The 14,208-nt window shown below is 36.6% G+C and overlaps 1 long non-coding RNA gene across 1 annotated transcript in view; it reads right to left on the reverse strand.

Moving 5' to 3' along the window:
• Positions 1-454: 454 nt before the first annotated feature.
• Positions 455-14,208, reverse strand: part of LOC139943843 (uncharacterized) — a 140,873-nt gene continuing 127,119 nt past the window's right edge. Inside the window, exon 7 of the long non-coding RNA XR_011786896.1 lies at positions 455-1,080. This is a non-coding gene — a long non-coding RNA (uncharacterized lncRNA). The remainder of the gene's footprint in view (positions 1,081-14,208) is intronic.

Below are 14,208 nucleotides of genomic sequence, written 5' to 3' on the forward strand. Positions count from 1 at the left end.
TTTTTTGATTTCATCTAAAGGCATTGGTCACCTTTGAAAGTGACAAGACAGGAGAATAGAAAGACAGGATAATGAAAGAAAAAACACCCTTGTTTCACAGATTTGTGAGCTTTCAGATGCATAAACAGGATCCAGACCAGAAGCAATTGATCACATTCCAATATTCATTGAGAAATTACCTCTTTCTCAAAAGCTACGTTATTTCAAAGGGAGCCGTCATAATATACATATCTAAGTCAAGACTACACTACATCTTGGTCCACGGAAGAAGAACGCAATACAAAACGAAAAATCTATAATTTCCTTTTCTCTCCTCCAGTCTAAGGGAATGATATTAAATCCGTAGGTATAGAATAAGCCACCGGACCGACTTTAACTCTGTGTAAGTCCCACCAATGTTGAGGGTCAAGATTATTGTAAGTGAAGGGTAAAAATAGCTGAGGATTACCTGATTTAGGAGCACACGCCAGAGGCGATTCCTTATGTCGTCTGGTCACCGTTGCTCTTAACCTACTTAAGGTTTGTGTGTAGACACTGTGAGAGGACCTTGGACGACCGATGGTGTAGGTTTTTTTTTTGTAGGGATGGGGATTCAAGCGCAGTGAAGGTCGGTGCTGTTTGGGTGGAAGTCGAAGACGATGCGGCAGGATGAAGATGGAAACATTGCTTCATCTGAAACAATATTCTGCTCTCTGGCTTTCAGATGTCAGATTAGTATCTGCTGGCTGTGTTCGTTTTGGGAGATATCCATAGGCTTTGTACGATAGTTTGGATTCGCACCATGTCTAGGTCCCCATACCAATTGAGTTCGAGTTGTCTTGTCTTCAGCATTTCAAATTCTCCAAGTTTTGTTTAAGATGGCACTTATGTGTCCAATCTGCACTCCACCAACAATTAGTCACCCTTGGCTTAAAGTCCTCTCTTAAAGATCCTACCGAGGCACCAACGTAAACGTTCAGGGTTTCCCCAAACATGTTAACACGTTCATTCTCACGCTTTCTCATATAAGTTCCGTCTCAAAAGCAATGCCCTGCAGTTGGACGACCTGAGTTCATGTTAATTGTGCATCGAAGACGCATCCTGCATTCAGAGAAAAAAGGGATATTATTTTTAATAGATGTTAAATTTGCATAGGGCAAAATAATTTTGTTTTTGTTTTACCCTTACACCGATGTGTGCTAGCACTGTACACCCAGTACTTTCCCGAATTCTGTAAAAAAAGAAAAAAAAAGAAAAAATCACAGGCAATTGACTCAGGTGGTATTCGAGCCCACGACCCCTGCCATTCTGAAGCAGTTTCTTGCCAACTACACCAACGATTTTGCCCCGGAAGCCAAAGGATATTCAATTCAAAACAGCACTATCAAGTTGTAATACTGTCATTGAAAATAAATATAACAACCCTCAAGCATGCCTGGCTATAGCCAAAAGAGACCCGCTCGAATATTTTAATTCAATTATTATTTTTGGTAATTAGATTTGCACTTTTCCTTTTATAAATTCCATCCAGCTTTAATGAGGTTGAAGGATTCACCAAATGTCATCAAAGAGCTCCCAATCCAAGTTAAAGATTTGTTTACTTCAGATACAGAGTGGTACCTCCACACTTCTCTATCTTTCCAAATGACGTCAATAGACGTTGAGAACATGGAACAATACGTGGCATTATTTTGTTTAACACTGCCCCCCCCCCCCCCCAACCACAACAAAAAACATTACAAATTTCAATTTAAAACTCTCATGGGGGTGAAATGAAATAGTCATTCCGATAAAAAGATCGTCAATCCTCAATACAAAATCTGAATCCAATTCATACTCGAAAAAAGTAGAAATAATAGTTTAATACTACCAGAAGATTCATTATTTTGTTTATCATATACAACCATCCACCAACTTTCTAAATGGGGCGTCTCGAAATAGTAGCCGCGTTTGTTCCACGCGAGCGAAGTCGCCGTTGAAAAATTTCAAGAACAGCACAATATTAGATCCTGACCACTAGAAAGCACACCCAATACTCCCATCACTGTCATTATACACTTTGGAGGAAGCGGACAATATTATTGCGAAGTAGTCTTTTTATTAGACTCTTCACATCCATAGACACTACACATATGTTTCACTGACTCAATAGGAGTTTGTCTTCTTTCTTCTTATTTTGTTTATATTCTTAAGTGTGAGGTTTTGAAACCCCTTGGGAAATCTTGCTCATATTTCTGGACATATTTCCCGTCATTTTGCATAGACCACAATATCCTGTCGTCCTGTGAAGCCATTGATGTACATGGAATCAGAGAAACCTAAATACTGTATAGTGTCGCTGAAATCCTATACCGTATTTGGCAGCTTATCTCCGGGTCTGGCTTCTCGGTATGAATCAACGGGGAGGGAGAAAAAAGTGCTTAAAACCCCCCGTTTACATCTTCTTGGTTTTAATGGTGTAATACAAGTTTGTCCTGCAGTAAACCTTAAAGGGTTTGGTTACTTTTTGAATGACACAAAACACAGACGTCCACATATTAAAGTTAAATTTCATACACAGTTTACAGATAATGATGGTAGAAACTTTCCCTTTAATTATTACTAACGGATGTGCTGTACAGTTTTTAAGAAGTTAAGACAAATATTTCACAATAACTGTCTCAGGAGACTATACGATTCTTTAAGAATGTACAACGTATTTACGCGATTCTCCTCAAATTGTTGTTCTGTAATTAATTTCACTTTGTTTCTCTCTCAAAAACTTGACGACTAATGAATTAGCTCAAACTTCTTCAGGTAAATTTAATAATATCTTCATCCACAGTAAGTAGGGATTCATGCCATGGCCAAAAAACTTGATCTACAAATAGTATGAAATCATTTAAGACATATTGTATAGGCCTATAGATGTGAGTTCTTAGCGGGGGGTGAATAATTTTCATTGCAAATGTATAAATGATACCATTGTCATAAATAAGCTATGGTTGCGTTTTGTTATAATAAAAAAATGAATAGAAATAAAACTAAAAACAACCAGGCCATTCATCGTTGTCTTCGTAATGAGAACAATATTCGTGGTTAAACAATTACAACTTATGGAAAGAGATGAGCAGGTTGCAGACATGGTATCTTTCTCGCCTTTCAAATAACTATATTAATTAAACGGTCGTGTGAATAACGCATCTGGAGTTATCACTTACAGCCGATGTTGAGACTTGTAATAGCTCATAATAAATTCATACATCAATGACTATATTAGCAAGAGGGAATAAACTGGGGAAGACAACACGATGATACGATGATCAGAAACTCAACCGAACGTATTTCATTCCGAATTTTTTTTTTTTAAGCAAGATTGTTAGAGTCTGAGAGACGCTGCTACACAAATTGCTAAAATAAGATACACACATCTTAGGACCAGGGATTTGAGGCATTGAATGTTGATGGTATCAATATTATATTTGGTTGGCGGTAACAACATGTGTGTATCTACTTGCCATGTAGATTATGTTCCATTAAGAACTGATCTTGTTTTCCATACTACTACCGCGGCGTAGATTTTTTGGAGTTTTGGACACTTCTCATTCCCAAAAAATAACTGGCCTGCTTTTTAACTACTACCTGCGGGTGGAAGATAGAACATCGCCACTACCGCGGAGTCAACGTTTCGACTAGCTTGCTCTATCATCAGGAGACTGTTTAGGAAATGGTAGCATTTCTACATTTTAGTAAACCCTCGATTATATTGTAAGGTGCTCTGATGGGAACGGTATCCTCCAAATAGTATGACTTTTTAACCTGACAAATATAACTGTTTCTTATTTTTTTGTTTAAAGGGAAGGTATAATTTTTGTATTACTCGTATTATTGGCATTACCAACTTTTTGTTATAGAAGCCCACAACAGCTTTTGGTATTATACAGCGTTTGGAGAAACATTTCATTCTTATGCCCCAAATACTTGAATCTGAGAAGTGTTACTGCCAGTAAGAGATTGTGTATTCATGTTAAAAATTATTCTTCCTGCTTGGATATATTATTCCCAACGGATTGTCGGTGATATCCCGAAACAAGAAAAATAGAAATGTATCCGATTGTCGTTATTGTTAAGTTCTACATTTCGATCAATCGAACGGTTCAGATAAAAGTATCGATTTTTTTCTTCAGTATTTTAATCATCGATGGCTCTTTGTTTGGATAGGCATACTTCATCTGAAGTAATGTAATTCTTAAAGGAACACGTTGCCTTGGATCGGACGAGTTGGTCTATAAAAAAGCGTTTGTAACCGTTTGTTATAAAATGCATATGGTTGGAATCTAAAAGCAGATTACAATGATCCACACAAGTTTGCCTCGAAATTGCGTGGTTTTCCTTTTACTGTGCGAACTAACACGGTCGGCCATTTATGGGAGTCAAAAATTTGACTCCCATAAATGGCCGACTGTGTTAGTCGACGAGGTAAAAGGAAACCCGTGCAACTTTGAGGCATGTTTGTGTGGATCATTGTATTCTACTTTTACAGCATCTTTCTACCCATATACATTTTATAACAAACGCTTTCCAAAGACCAACTCAACCGATCCAAGGCAACGCGTTCCTTTAAAAAGGGGGTATTTTATTTTTACACTCAAAGACCTAAAGTTTTTTTTTTAATGCATAACATGTTGGGAAACACCAAGTATGAGAATACTGTTTTTTGACATTATCAATACTGGTCCAGTGCCTTTAAAGCAATCAAATATGTTGTTTTCCCCTTAAAACCATAGCAACGATAACTCATCCATTGAGCAGCGCTTAGTGTCCAAACGGAGAGTCGATAAATTCTCTCCTCCAATAATGACCGATCATTATTTTAACACATGTGCAGATTTCCGTTTGATGTTGACTTTGCAAAGTAGCTTTGGTTGAAAGACGATACACTCCCTCCCCGATTGTTTTAATAAATAATCAGACTTATAGATGAGATAAAGATGGAATGAAAATGACCTATCGATGAAATTATGGGGTTAATTTCGGACGCTCGTTTGGGGTAAGATTAGAAACTCTTCAAATATAATTTGCCTCCTTTTTTGTACCACCTAGGTACCTCTGGGTACTTTTTGTACGACACAAAACACAATGTCTACAGATTGACACTAAACTTACACGGCTTGATGATAATGATGATAAAAAAAATCTTCCCTTAAAGAATTGCTGAGATATGAGTAAAACGGTGTCATAGATTACGTCTCAGTAGACGAACACTCTTTTAGTATGTACAACATTTATGCGACTCCCCTGAAACACTGTGATTCCATTTTTTTCTCAAAGACTTTTATATATATCAATATTACATACATTTACATTCACAGCGAGTAGGGGTTCGTGTCGCGGCCAAAAACTTATCACAAAAGGTATCAAAACCCTTTAACCTTTTCACTGACATTACCATGGCCTCATCCAAGCCCAGTAAACATCAATTTGTCACCCAAGGGAAATTACTGACTCGGTTTGAGCTAATATCGAGACGCAAGTGAAACAATTGTAAATGTGTCTGCAACTCCCAGGAGTCATTCTATGATGTTACCATTGCAAGTGGCATTTAAACAATTAACCCTGTCAGGACAGGGGACCCCAGCCCCCCCCCCCCCCTCATGTTTGTTTTGCCCGTATACATTTCACGCGGAATCCGATCGCCATCATCACATTTTCAGGCTTTCCTAAATATTTAAACGATCAGATAATACTGTTCGAAACGTCGAGTTAAACCAACGGTTCTTTTCCAGAACTCATTTAGTCATAACATGAGGTTACCGCAAACCTTTCCATATCGTATTTCCACCATGCGAAGTTTCAAATCCTACACAATATTTAACTTGTATCACACTTATAATTAGCCCTATATAGGACTCCTCCTCTGTACACAGTGTAACATGAAAGTGTAAGGCTGCCAGGGGTCGATTTCACAAAGAGTTAGGACTCGTCTTACCTCGAGTTAGGACGAGTAACTCGTCCTAACTTAGGATTAATCTTAAGGTCTGCATGCTACAATGCAGGGTTGGGACTCGTCCTAAGTCCTAAAAATAGTCTTAAGTTGGGAAGAGTTTTGTGAAATCGACGGCAAGGCTAACTTATCATTTAAAAGTTGTCGACAGAGGTCTGCTTTTATCATTAGCCATCTTTGATTTTATGTGTTCAAGCTGCATAGTTACTATTAAGGCACTGGAGAACTTTGGTTATTGTCAAAACCAGTATGCCCACTTGGTGTAGCTCAAAATATGAATAAAATAACAAATCTGTGTTTTTTTTATCCACTCAATTGTTCATCGAAGTTGCAAAAGAATTATGACAAAAATATTACCCTCTTTGCAAAATTTGCTTTCAAATGCCTCACAAGTCTTTTATTATTAATTATTTGAGTGAGAAATTACCACTTTGTCCAAAACTTCAGAAGAAGCCCTTTCCCACAATGTGTTTTACTACCAACAGCTCTTCATTTCTCATTACCTTGGCTTGCTGAAAATTATAATATAACATAAGTCATACACACAATTAAAAACAAAAACAAAAAACAATTACATATTTCGAATGATTGAGGACATTGAAGCACACCTTTGATTAAGTCTCGCAATTTTAACCCAAGGTTTGCTTTGTGAGGAAAAGCTGAGTTAAAGAGTTTAACTTCGAAAATAGTCCATCGCTCCCTACATTTGAAATGCAATATGCGAAGTATTTGTTTGCCTTCACAACAAGGCTTAAAGGCCTACCAGCCACAAGCTAACACTCCATCACCTATTTGTTGTTAATATTCAATTAATATTTAATACACATGAGGAAAGATACAACGACCCTTGTGTGAAATTCGTTTCAACGTTGTGAAAGATGAAGGTCATAATTCAACGGGTTCGGGCATGGTGTGAGAGATAATATTGGCAACAAATAATTATCATAAAAAACCCTCTAATTAATATCGTGGCACTTCGTTTTTTTTTGAAAGAGCAAGACATAATCGTTATTTTGCTACCATCGTAATTATTTCCAATGTAATTAATCTTTTTACGACAAATTAATGTCATCAACCGTATCTGATAAAATCTTTCGATCTAATTTGGGTTTCAAACAGTTGTTTAGATTAGTGCATGTGTACTTTGATCTAACATACGACGAGTAGGAACTTATTTTTGAAAAGGTAACTTTTTCCCGCAGTGAGATTTAGTAATCTACGTAGGGTTAAAAAAAGTCGAACACAAATTTGTTGTTTTTATTTACCGGGTATATTGAAGCTTTTGACATGACGTTGTAGGGACGTTGCTGCACACTGTTTCCATTCTTGTATTCTTATATTTCCCTGTAGCCCATTCTGTTATTTTATGAAAACAGCATCAAGACGTAACTTACAGAACAGTAAGCCAGAACAGGCATCCAGGGTGGTCAATTGTTTAATTACACCCCTTTGATGAAACGATCCCTGAAAAGCACATGAATTTAAACAACCCCTAATTGACACTTCAACACTAAGGTGTCCGTGACAGCTCTTGATGTGCAGTTAGGTGAAACTTAATTAGAAAGTTTACCTTACACAATATAAGACTCAATCCTGAATTACCCAAATGTTTGTCTAACACGTTTTACATACACACAGTTTTAGTGTAACCTAATAAATTATTGAAAGTGAAACAATAAACAGCTCAGTGTATTCAATACTTCATATCATGCGATATGGGTGTGGTTTGTGAACTTAATCCAATTTCATAAATCTGTTAAAGCATGACACATTCACGCATAAAGTTTTTTTTTTTTTTTTTTAATAGCCACGGTGGATACTTCCCTTGACAAATTACTTGACATCATATAGTCATCGAGTTTAAAGCAGACATTAGCATCAATCTCGATAAAAGCAGTAATCAAGTTCAAAAGCAAGTTAGCATAAATCTCGCTAGTCTGAAACTCGATGCTTGAAAACCATAACAAAAACACTCTTTTCCCCCCAATGATTTGTTTTTGTGTGTTTTTCTGTTTTAAAGGCACTGGACACTGTTGTTAACCACTCCAATAATGTTAGAGTACAAACTTACTTAAAGAGTTGCTGGTTGTATAATCCATGTGAGAAACGGCTCCCTCTGAAGTGGCGTAGTTTTGAGAAAGAAGTAATTTCTCAAGACTTCAGGTCTTCAAATTTTTTTTAATTACTCAAAGCTCATCAAATACGTGCAACAAGATGTGTTTTTTCTTCTTCTTTCATTATTCTTTAGCAACTTCGATGACCAGTTGAGTCCAAATTATTTGTGCTATTACTTTTGTTTTCGGGGGCGGGGATAATAACAAATTAATCTAATGTCGGCTTGATGGGCCTAATCACGGCAACCATGGCTAGGTGATCTGAGTAACATATGGACAACGGATCACACGCGTAGAGTGATTGGCTTGGGGGTTTACAGAGTCGCTCATGACTGAAGAAATTGATACTTTGTTGACAAATTAGCACGATGTATACTCGTTGGATGATTGATTCCAATCCATAGTTGATTTCAACATGATCTGCTTTAAAGGGGTCGGGTACTTTTTGTACGACAGAAAACACAATTGTCCACAGATTGAATTTAAACTTTGGATACTAATAGTGGAAAGATTCCCTTAAAATATAACCTGCTGGGGTACTGTTGTTTTTGAGAATTTAGTAAAATAATTTTACGAAAACAATTTCGTCTCAGAAGACGAATGATAATTAAACCAGACAAAGGATTATCGCGAATCTCCTAAAAAACAATGCTGTGTGATGATCTCTTCCCTCAAAAAAAGAACAACTAATGAAGCTGAAACTTCTACAGGTAACGCACATTTTAATTAACAGTGAGTAGGGATTCATGCCATAGCCAGTATCTGATCTAAATACAAAAGGTTTTAAAACCCTATAAAATGTGCGACTCAATCAATCGGTCAAAAGTTGGAACAATTTAAAAAAATATGCCTTAATAAAATGTTTCTCTTTTGTTCAAGTGCATTCAGTACATTTAATGGTAGATACTTTATTATATTACGCTGTGTTATACGCCGGTATTATTCTGAACGAGTTCGTTCATTTTCACCCTTTAAAGGAACACGTTGCCTTGGATCGGTCGAGTTGGTCTTTGAAAAGCGTATGTAACCGTTTGTTATAAAATGCATATGGTTAGAAAGATGTTTTAAAAGTAGAATATAATGATTCACACAGGTATCACTCGAAGTTGCATGGTTTTCCTCTTACCTCGTCGACAAAAACGGTCGGCCATTTATGGGAGTCAAAATTTTGACTCCCATAAATGGCCGACCGTGTTAGTTCGCAAAGTAAAAGGAAAACCACGCAATTTCGAGGCAAATGTGTGTGGATCATTGTATTCTACTTTTTAAACATCTTTCTAACCATATGTATTTTATAACAAACGGTTACATACGCTTTTCAAAGACCAACTCGACCGATCCGAGTTGTGTTCCTTTAATATTCAACTAACGTGCGTTTATATTTGCCAGTGAATATTACATCTCGTTGTACTAAAAGCAACGGAAATTGCGACTTATGATATGTCACGATTCTTCGCCACCTATATCATAAGTGTTTATCTCCATATCATTATCACAATCGAAGTGCGAGTATAAACTAACAATTCAGTTGGTTATCGATACACATTAATGATAAATGCCTTATACTCTGAAGTAAGAATTGCTATTTTTGGGGTTTTCATTAAGGAGTCAAGGCACAATTTGTTCTTCTTTTTAACTAGTTGTATTATTGTTGCTGTTGTACTTATTTTTGTCGTTGTTAGTGTTTATGGTACTGTTGTCCTTGTTGTTTATGTCGACAATTATCAAAGCCTTCTTTTGTCTTTGATGAAGATATGGGAGCGTTATAAATTATGGAACATAATTACATACTATGATAGAGCATTCATGACTAGCTGAAAACACATATCCAGATAGCATGTTTGATAAATCTGCTATTCACTGTTAACTTCGTATACAAAATATAAACCACTGCCGAGTCCTCCGCCTCGAATCACGCGCGTTGCAACAAATAATTGCAATTTCAGTTTTTAAGATGTGTAAGGCAACGAGTAATGGGGAGGGGTTGATAGTATAAAACATTGTGAGAAACGACTCCCTCTGAAGTGACGTAGTTTTCGAGAAAGAAGTAATTTCCCACGAATTTGATTTTGAGACCTCAGTATAAGATTTTTTAAGTCTCAAAATCAAACATCTGAAAGCACACAACTTCGACTGACAAGGGTGTTTTTTCTTCGATTAATATCTCGCAACTTCGACGACCAATTGAGCACAAATTTCCATAGGTTTGTTATTTTTTATGCATAATATGTTGATATACATCAAGTGAGAAGACTGGTCTTTGACAATTACCAATAGCGTCCAGTGTCTTTAATACAAGTCAGAGTGGGGCCTCTTCATGGGATGAATACTGAAGATAACAGCAATTGTGTTAAATCATATGCAAAAACTATTGTAGATACATTTGTTAATTTCGGGACAAGGGAGAGTGAGACGGAAAATATTACGCGTCTTCTACGAAATGTGTACTACACATTGCGCACAACGCATGATGACAATGGGCAATACGGAGCGAACGTTATTGATGGAGAAAAACAAATTCAGAGATACGGAACATCAATTACAAAAAAAAACACTAAATAATAAGACCAACTACAAATATTCCTAAGACAATTTTACTAAGACAGACAGCAGCTGTAACAAAAGATGAAAAGTAATACTTAAAAATATATACTAAACAAAAGTCAAGGGCCAAGTCTTTGGGTAAGAGGGGGAGTGGGGGGGGGGGGGGCAGTATAGTTGATTTGCAAAGGACAGCTCTTATCAGAACTGAGAAATCTTCCGAGTTCCAAAAGTGCACTCCACATTAGTAGAATATAAAGCAAGTCAAGTTCTCAAAAGAACAAATCTACCTGGCAAGTAGATACACACATGGTGTTACCCATACAGATAACCATAAACACAGTTACTAATTCGAAAAGAGGGTAAAAATCGTCCTCAGTCGTTTTTGTGTTTATATTGCATGAACTCTCCAATTTGTGTTCCAATACTTTCCCCCAACCCCACCTTCCCGGTCATCCGCCCTATAAAGTGACAAATAATTCATTATTCAAGAACCAAATACGTATATTTAATAAGTGAGACCTCGCTAATATCTTCTCAATGTTTTATCAATCCACACTCTCGTCTTCGTCCTAAGAGACTATATCTAACTGTGAAGTTGTGCTTTACACTCGACTAGTAATGGAATAGACGGGAATGCACTCAACCGTGTGGCTCAAGGTCAGTAGAATTAAATATAGTTTCACCATGCGAGACACGAGCTTTAGTCGAGACCTGATTCTGAATACAGATTTAGACTGATAAGTTAAACAATTCAAATGTTGTCATTTTAAAGGGAATGTGCAGGCCTACTTCTCGATAAATGATCGTCCAACAAACTACAGGTAGAACAGGTAGAATTACTATTGGTAGAAAGACACCAGCTTTCGATACATGTATTTTTAGTGTAACATTATTTTCTGTGTGTCTTTTTAAGAACGAGATCCAAGGCAAATGGTATTGTATACTTTTATTTAAACAGCAATAAACCACTCAATTCAAACAGATTCAATTCAATTCCATTTAATTAAGAATTTTGAGAAACATTACACTTCGAAGTAATGTGGTTATATAAACAGATTTCAATTCGTATGCCCTCCAATTTGAAACTGAGAAACGTTACTGTCAGAAACATTGTGTAATCCTAGACGGGGATTTTTATTCCTTTTGGAATATACTCGTTCCAGATTGTCGGTGATATCTCAAAGAACGCGAGCCACCTTTTTAAAATGAAGTTAAGACAGGTTAGTGCTATTATCTACATGTATATTATGGTTAACACAAACGAGCGTGTTTAAACGGTTAAAACAAACCAGAGGTATAGCTCAAAAGTAAATCGTAAATATTTAAGTTTTGTGAAAAACACTTCCTAAATCATATATAATTGCAGTTCTTAATTTCAAAATACCACTTTAAAGAAGACACCTGTGTTCTTCTCAGATTAATGAGACACGGTTTACAACCTTAATAGAACCACACAGCATGGTCGTGTCATACACTGGTTACATACCCAAAGGTTGCATAATACAGTGCAGTCATTTATTTTATATGACCGGATAAAGAGAATCAATTATGGTTCATCTGCTCTGGCATGATGGTGAATCAAACACTGGCTGTGTGTTGGATAGTTCATATTAAACAAAGCGGGGAGTCCAACGTTCTGCTTGAAAGGTACGTTGTTGGTTACATCAGTGAGTTTCGTTAACATGTTTTTAATATATAGATCTGATCCCCACATCAGAGAGGTGCCATAAATAACCCCTTTTATTGTTCATCAACAAAGCAGTAATGTTCTTTTATGAGCCTTTAATTTGGCCAGTGTTATATAATGCAATATCACGTACGATGATTTATATTGCAGGCTCAGTGTTTGAGTTTATCAGTTGTCGGGCAACGACGCAACATGGCGTGATTCTCAGTTGGGCGATGAGACTCACTGTACACGATTCTCATTCGGGCAATGGCACGATTTGATTTTCACACTAGCGGCGACATGGTTTGATTAATTAATTAATAGCTGGGCAAGGTGACGATATTATTGAAATTGATTGTTATTCGGGGCTGGTTGCGGATAATAAAACACTACATTATGAATGACAGTAAAGTTAGTTTAATATTAAATATTGGACATCCACATTCGATGTTGCTTTTTTTATTTTGGAAATTCACACAAGTTTGTACAGTGAATGTCTATACTGTGGTCGATATTGGGTATTGACATTTACTATGATCGTACAGCGAGCGTCGATGTTGATTGTTAGAAATGTTATGTTGGACATTCACATTTGTACAGTGAATGTCTACCCTGTAACATCGATATTGGACATTGGACTTGTCCGTAGGTTTGTACAGTGAATGTCTTATGGTGACTTTTATTAAATTCAAACGTTTAGAGAGCGACTTCAAAATATCAAAATCAAAAGTGGTGTGGTTCTGTGTGTCCGTTGTATGAAAACCTCAAAAGAGTAGCAAGCATAAAACCTTACTTGGTGACGAGAAATGGGGCTGTTGATAGTATAAAACATTGTGAGAAACGGCTCCCTCTGAAATTACGTAGTTTATAGCCAACAAAATTATTATTATTTTTTAATTTATTTCCTCAAAACCTCCAAAAATGGAGAAGACAAAAAGATTTATAAAAATTACATCAAATATACAGTATAAGGGACATAAACACGTAAATAAAGAAACAGGATAACCTCCACTCTCGGACGACCCCCCCCCCCCCCACCAGACCATCTTGACAAAGTATGAAACAAAAGGATTGTCAACACGGTCTGAGTAGCTGACCGAGAGTATCAAAGTCATCACATCAAAGAAACTGATTACGAAACAGAGCTGTTTTTACGCTATCACAAATATTATGGTATAATATGTAAATGAGTTCAACTCTCTGATTTTTCCCATTCAGTGAGATTCACCCGTAAGAAGCCTCTGACCCACCCCATGGACAAGGGCGGACATTGTCACCTCTCACATCTTAGTAATTCACTTTGGGATAGAAGCGTTAATATTCTTAACTCAGATATCTGATGACAACAATGTATAGAAACAAATGACTGACAACGATATCTTTATATATGTATCGTGTGAAACGAACAGTTGTAAGATATGGAGTCTGATGTAACAGAGACAATATAAAGCGGCTGTATAATTGGCATTTTATTTTATTGTTTAATTTTCTAGTTCATTGCATTCATAAGAAAAAAGACTTAGCTGTTTCAAACAGCCTGCCAAACAAAAGGACCTACCCTATAAACGCAAAACTAGTTAATGTCCTGACGTTTCTCAAAGATTGGTAATTACTCAACATGTGATTGACCATTAACAAGGTATTTGCTAAGAAGCACTGCAGCTGTTGTAAAACAAAACAAAATCCCTTTGAAGAAATTAGTATGGGGTTTTAGAGAGAGAGAAGAGAGAGAGAGAGAGAGAGAGAGAGAGAGAGAGAGAGAGAGAGAGAGAGAGAGAGAGAGAGAGAGAGAGAGAGAGAGAGAGAGAGAGATTCAAAACATTTAAATATGAAAAACGTTTCTGCATGAAATGGTTCTAATATGATTAGTGTTTTCAAATAACGGATTATTTTTTTCATGTATGCGGACCATAACCACT

This window comes from Asterias amurensis, chromosome 11, assembly GCF_032118995.1.
Source record: "Asterias amurensis chromosome 11, ASM3211899v1".
NCBI lineage: Eukaryota > Metazoa > Echinodermata > Asteroidea > Forcipulatida > Asteriidae > Asterias > Asterias amurensis.